Source organism: Mirounga leonina, unplaced genomic scaffold (assembly GCF_011800145.1).
Source record: "Mirounga leonina isolate KUSES-001 unplaced genomic scaffold, KU_Mleo_1.0 Mir_154, whole genome shotgun sequence".
In the NCBI taxonomy this organism is placed as follows: Eukaryota; Metazoa; Chordata; class Mammalia; order Carnivora; family Phocidae; genus Mirounga; species Mirounga leonina.
Window position 1 is genome coordinate 45,223,436 of NW_023270389.1, and position 6,477 is coordinate 45,229,912.

General features: G+C 37.4%; 1 long non-coding RNA gene across 1 annotated transcript in view; it reads left to right on the top strand.

The window, feature by feature from the left end:
- Nucleotides 1-5,350, top strand: part of LOC118014398 — a 105,221-nt gene extending 99,871 nt beyond the window's left edge. The window contains exon 9 of the long non-coding RNA XR_004680272.1: nt 3,505-5,350. This is a non-coding gene — a long non-coding RNA (uncharacterized LOC118014398). The remainder of the gene's footprint in view (nt 1-3,504) is intronic.
- The last annotated feature ends 1,127 nt before the right edge of the window (nt 5,351-6,477 follow it).

Sequence of the window (6,477 nt, forward strand, 5' to 3'; positions counted from 1 at the left end):
TTATTTATTTATTTATTTATTTATTTATTTATTTATTTATTTATTTATTTAAATTTTATTTATTTATTTGACAGAGAGAGACACAGCGAGAGAGGGAACACAAGCAGGGGGAGTGGGAGAGGGAGAAGCAGGCTTCCCGCGGAGCAGGGAGCCCGATGTGGGGCTCGATCCCAGGATCCTGGGATCATGACCTGAGCCGAAGGCAGACGCTTAACGGCTGAGCCACCCAGGCGCCCCTCACCACTGTTATTTAACATAGTACTAGAAGTCCTAGCCACAGCAATTAGACAACAAAAAGAAATAAAAGGCTTACAAATCAGCAAGGAAGAAGTCAAACTTTCACTATTTGCAGATGACATGATACTCTATGTAGAAAACCTGAAAGACTCCACCAAAAAATTGCTAGAACTAATACATGAATTCAGTAAAGTCACAGGATACAAAATCAATGTACAGAAATCTGTTGCATTTCTATACACCAATAAAAGCAGCAGAAAGAGAAATCAAGGAATCGATCCCACTTACAATTGCACCAAAAACCATACAAGACCTAGGAATAAACCTAACCAAACAGGCAAAAGATCTGTACTCTGAGAACTATGCAACACTGATGAAAGAAATTGAATATAACACAAGGAAATGGAAAGACATTCCGTGCTCATGGATTAGAAGAACAAATATTGTTAAAATGTCTATATTACCCAATGCAATCTACATATTTAATGCAATCCCTATCAAAATATCAATAGTATTTTTCACAGAGCTAGGACAAACAATCCTAAGATTTGTATGGAACCACAAAAGACCCCGAATAGCCAAAGCAATCTTGAAAAAGAAAAGTAAAGCTGGAGGCATCACAATTCCGGACTTCAAGTTCTATTACAAAGCTATAGTGATCTTTTTTCCTTTATCCATTCGTCTGTTGAAGGGCATCTCGGCTCTTTCCACAGTTTGGCTATTGTGGACATTGCTGCTATGAACATTGGGGTGCATGTGGCCCTTCTTTTTTTAGATGTGGTCCATATATACAATGGAATATTACTCAGCCATCAGAAAGGATGAATACCCAAATTTTGCATCAACATGGATGGAACTGGAGGAGATTATGCTAAGTGAAATAAGTCAAGCAGAGAAAGTCAATTATCATATGGTTTCACTTATTTGTGGAACATAAGGAATAACATGGAGGACATTAGGAGAAGGAAGGGAAAAGTGAAGGGGGGGTAATCAGAGGGGGAGATGAACCACGAGAGACTATGGACTCTGAGAAACAAACTGAGGGTTTCAGAGGGGAGGGGTGGGGGGATGGTTTAGCCTGGTGATGGGTATTAAGGAGGGCACATATTGCATGGAGCACTGGGTATTATACACAAACAATGAATCATGGAACACTATATAAAAAACTAATGATGTACTGTATGGTGACTAATATAACATAATTAAAAAAAAAGAAAAAGAAAAGATAAATCTATTCCCACAAAACAAACAAACAGACAAAAACAAAGCTATAGTGATCAAGAGAGTATGGTACTGGCACAAAAATAGACAAATCAATAGAACAGAATAGAAAACCCAGAAATGAACCCACAACTGTATGGTTAATTAATCTTCGACAAAGCAGGAAGGAATATCCAATGGGAAAAAGGCAGCCTCTTCAACAAATAAACTGGACGGCTACATGCAGAAGAATGAAACTGGACTACTTTCTTACACCATACACAAAAATAAATTCAAAATAGATTAATGACCTAAATGTGAGGCAGGAAACCATTAAAATCATAGAGGAGAACACAGACAGTAACCTCTTTGACATCAGCTGTAGTGACTTCTTGCTAAATATGTCTCCTGAAGCAACAGAAATGAAAGTAAAAATAAACATTGGGACTACATCAAAATAAAAAGCTTCTTCACAGTGAAGGAAATAATCAACAAAACTAAAAGGCAACCTACAGAATGGGAGAAGATATTTGAAAATGACATATCTGATAAGGAGTTAATATCCAAAATATATAAAGAACACCCAAAAAACAAATAATCCAGTTAAAAGATAGGCAGAAGACATAAATAGACATTTCTCCAAAGAAGAAATATAGATGGCCAACAGACACATGAAAAGATGCTCAACATCACTCATCATCAGGGAAATTCAAATCAAAACTACAATGAGATATCACCTCACACTGTCAGAATGGCTAAAATTAACAATGCAGGAAACAGCAGGTATTGGTGAGAATGCAGAGAAAGGGGTAACAATGTAAGAGTACACTGTTGGTGGGAAAGCAAAGTGGTGCAGTCACTCTGGAAAACAGTATGGAGATTCCTCAAAAAGTTAAAAATAGAACTACCCTATAATCCCACAATTGCACTATTAGGTATTTACCCCCGAAATACAAAAACACTAATTAAAAGGTATACATGCATCCTTATGTTCATAGCAGCATTATCAACAATAGTCAAATTATGGAAAGAGCCCAAATGTTCATCAACTGATGAATGGATAAAGAAGAGGTGGTGTATGTATGTACAATGGAATATTACTCAGCCATAAAAAAGAATGAAATCTTGGGGCACCTGGGTGGCTCAGTCGTTAAGCATCTGCCTTCGGCTCAGGTCATGATCCCAGGGTCCTGGGATCGAGCCCCACATCGGGATCCTTGCTCGTCAGGAAGCCTGCTTCTCCCTCTCCCACTCCCTCTGCTTGTGTTCCCTCTCTCGCTGTGTCTCTCTCTGTCAAATACATAAATAAAATCTTAAAAAAAAAAAAGAATGAAATCTTGCCATTTGCAACAATGTGGATGGAGCTAGAGAGTATTATGCTAAGCAAAATAAGTCAGTCAGAGAAAGACAAATACCATATGATTTCACTCATATGTGGAATTTAAGAAACAGAACAAATGAACATAGGGGGTAAAAAGAGGCAAACCAGGAAACAGACTCTTAACTATAGAGAACAAACTGAGGTTACCAGAGGGGAGGTGGGTGGGGGGATGGATGAAATAGGTGATGGGGATGAAGGAGTGCACTTGCTATGATGAGCACTGGGTGTTGTATCTAAGTGTTGAATCACTAAATTCTACACCTGAAACTAATGTTAGACTCTATGTTAATAACTGGAATTTAAATAAAAACTTGGAAAAAAACCCTTAGGTGATGACTATAGAGGGTTTATTTTAATCTAAATCCTTCTGAGCTATAAGAGGAAAGAGTAGACCATCTGGTGGAAAGAGTAGTATGAGACAGACATGCAGAGTTGTGAAAGAAAGGGCATTCCAGGAACTAGAACTGGATGGAGACAGGGGAGGGTGTGGAGGGGTGTGTTGTCATGACTGTCTCTGCTGGACCCTCTGACATGTGAGAGTCCTGGGGGTCCTGGTGGGAGGCTAAGATCTAATAAAAGCCATAAGTAGGCAAAAATAGTGTTAGCTCCTAGCCCAGTGTTCTGCTGAGCCTGGGTCCTGCCATCCCTGGACTTCCCTTGGTGACCACATTGTTTCTCTCTTCCAGATCCCCTGCTGTTTGTATTTTACCTCAGTGAGTGCATTCTCCACCAGGATCTCAGGTACTCTGATGAACAAGGGCAACAAAACCACACAGTCTTCACTCTTGTTCCATGACAGACTCTACCCCTTTGATCACAAGCTTTCTTGAACACCGCTGTCCAGAAAAGGGAAGATCCTCAGGAGTAAGCTGGACATTGGCCACCAAAGATATCAGATCCGGTCTCTGGAACCTGTGAATGTTATCATATATGGAAAAAGGGTCTTTGCAGATGTGATTAAGTACAAGATCTTGAAATGGGAGATTATGCTGGATTTTCTGTTTGTGCCCCAAAAGAGAGGCTAAGGGAGATCTGACACAAACAGAAAAGGAGAAGGCCATGTGAACACAGAGACAGATTGGAATGATGTGGTCGCAGGCCAAGGAATGAATGCCAGCCGCCGCCAGAAGCTGGAAGAGAGAACTGATTCTCCTCTGGAACCTCTGGGGGCTCTCTATGGCAGATTTTTGCTCAGTGATACTGATTTTGGACTTCTGGCTTCCAGAACTGTGAGACAATAAATGCCTGTTGTTTTAACCTGCCAAATCTGTGGGACTTTGTTACAGCAGCCACTGGAAACTAATACAGCCTCCCAACTGTTCCTTCAGGTGACTCCTAATATCTTACCTCTATTAAGTACTCTGCAAATAAAGAGAGTTCCTAATAGCATTTCCCCGTATCATCCACTGCTCTATTTACTTGATCTTCGGGACAAAACCCAAATGTTTATTGGTTTTCTGTATCACAGTTGCTTTTGGTTTGTTATAGGCTAAAAAGTAGAAGGGAATTGTTCAATTCACTCTGTGAAATACCCCACCTAATGCACTATAGATGCTGTTTGAATGGCAAAGAATATGGAAGACTTTAAAGGAGAAAGAATTATGAGAATAACAATTTCCACAAAGATCTCTCCTCTTTCATTAAGTATGAACTTGAGATTAGGATGCCCTCCTTTTTAATGTAAGTCAAAGTCACAAATGGAAAGTAAGCAAGTTTATGTTTTTAGTACAGGAAGGAGAAGAGAGAGATAATGTATTCTATCAATTCTGGTTCTTTGACATTCAGAGTTTTCTGATTATCAATACAAACTTTCTTGCAGATAAATGTACTTTATCATTTTATTATATTTAGGGTTTACTTAGATCCTTCTAATTGTCAAGTTAGTCTTAAATTCTTGTCTACACTTTGGGATGCAGATCTTTTAAACAACTGATTTGTATCCCGAAGATTTGGTTAGTCTTAATTCTTAGAGAAGATAGATACATTTTCATTTCTAATTTAGGATATAATTTCATCTTTAAAAAAACACTTTAATTGGTAAAATTTATAATAATTTGGCTTTTTTTGTACCCCTAAATCAATTTAGGAGAAAAGGGAAAGTCAAAGAATATGTATTCAATATACAAGACAACTTTTAAAAAAATCAGTTCATTTTAACAGCAACATTGAGAATTCATAGGATCAGCAAATGAGATGTGTTCTTTTTCTCAAATCTGGGTTTGATAAATGGCTTGACCACATCCATTACTCCGGTAATGCTGGTGAACTCCTCCCAGCATGAATTCTAACTCTTACAGGAAGGGAGCCATTGGTTTATTGTACATTTAGAGTGGCCTTACCACATATACAAGAAGTCTTGCATAAAAGAATGTTAACTTCGAGTGCTAGGAAATAGCCCGAGTGCCTATTAATAGGAAATGGTCAAATATATTATAAATTCATAAAATGGAACATTTCACATCTGTTAAAAATTCAGTATCTATACTTACGTAGAATGATCCTCAAGACATATTTTTAAGTGAGAAATGGAAGATGGAGAATAGTACATAGAGAATACTACCATTTGTGTTTTTAATTAAAAAATATTACTGTTAAAGTAAACTCAAAAGTTAACACTTTACATAACTAGAGTATAATGATCAAAACTAGGAAATTAACATCGATGCAATTCTACTAATTAATCTACATACTGTCTTCAAATTCTTTTTCAATTGTCCCACAAATGTCCTTGAACATACTTTAATCTGGGGCAGCTCCTCCAATTCATTAGTCTTTGCCTTTTATGACCTTGACACTTTTGAAGAGTATTCACTAGATATTTTGTAGAATGTCCCTCAGCTGGGTCTTTCTAATGTTTCTTCATGATTAGATTCAGATTATATTTTTTTTGGCAAGAATATCACAGAAGTGCTGTTGTGCACTTCACAGTACATATCACGAGATACATGATGTCGATATGTCTCACTGCTGGAGACGTCAACTAAATCACGTGGTTAAGGTGGTGTCTGGGTTCTCCATGGTCCTTATTATCTTTTCCTTTGATAATTAATAAGTATCTTGTGGGGAGTTAATTTGAGACTATATAAATATCTTGCTGACATCATGCTTTCTTGTCTACTAATTTGAGCATCCATTAATGATTTTTGCCTGAACTGTTATTACTGTGGTGTTTTCATTTGTGTCTTAAAAAGTGATACAGACACCTATGATGTTACTGTGTAGAATATCTTGAGGATGGTTTATCAGAAACTGGAAAAAGTGATTAGCTCTGGGGAAGGAAATCAGGGAAGAAGGTAGCTGGACAGCCAAGTCAGGGAGATGTTTCACCATGTGAGCTTTTATGCAGCATAAATGTACCTGGTTCATATCTTATAATTTAGTGAGGGGCAGTGGTGGGGTGAAATCTGTTGACTTAAAAAATAAAATAATCTTTTCAAATGACACAAGAAAAAATTTTCCTAAAAGAAATAAATTTATGATGAAAAAATATTGGGAGAGGAGAGAAGCTAACTTACACCGAACAAAAAGGATTTTGCTGTTTCTTTAAATACACATCAGGGACTATTTCATTATATTATCTGAAAGCACAGCTACTTGGGTTTGTGATCCAGAACTGTAGCTAGCTGGTTCATTTTATCTTTAAAATATAATTAAGTATT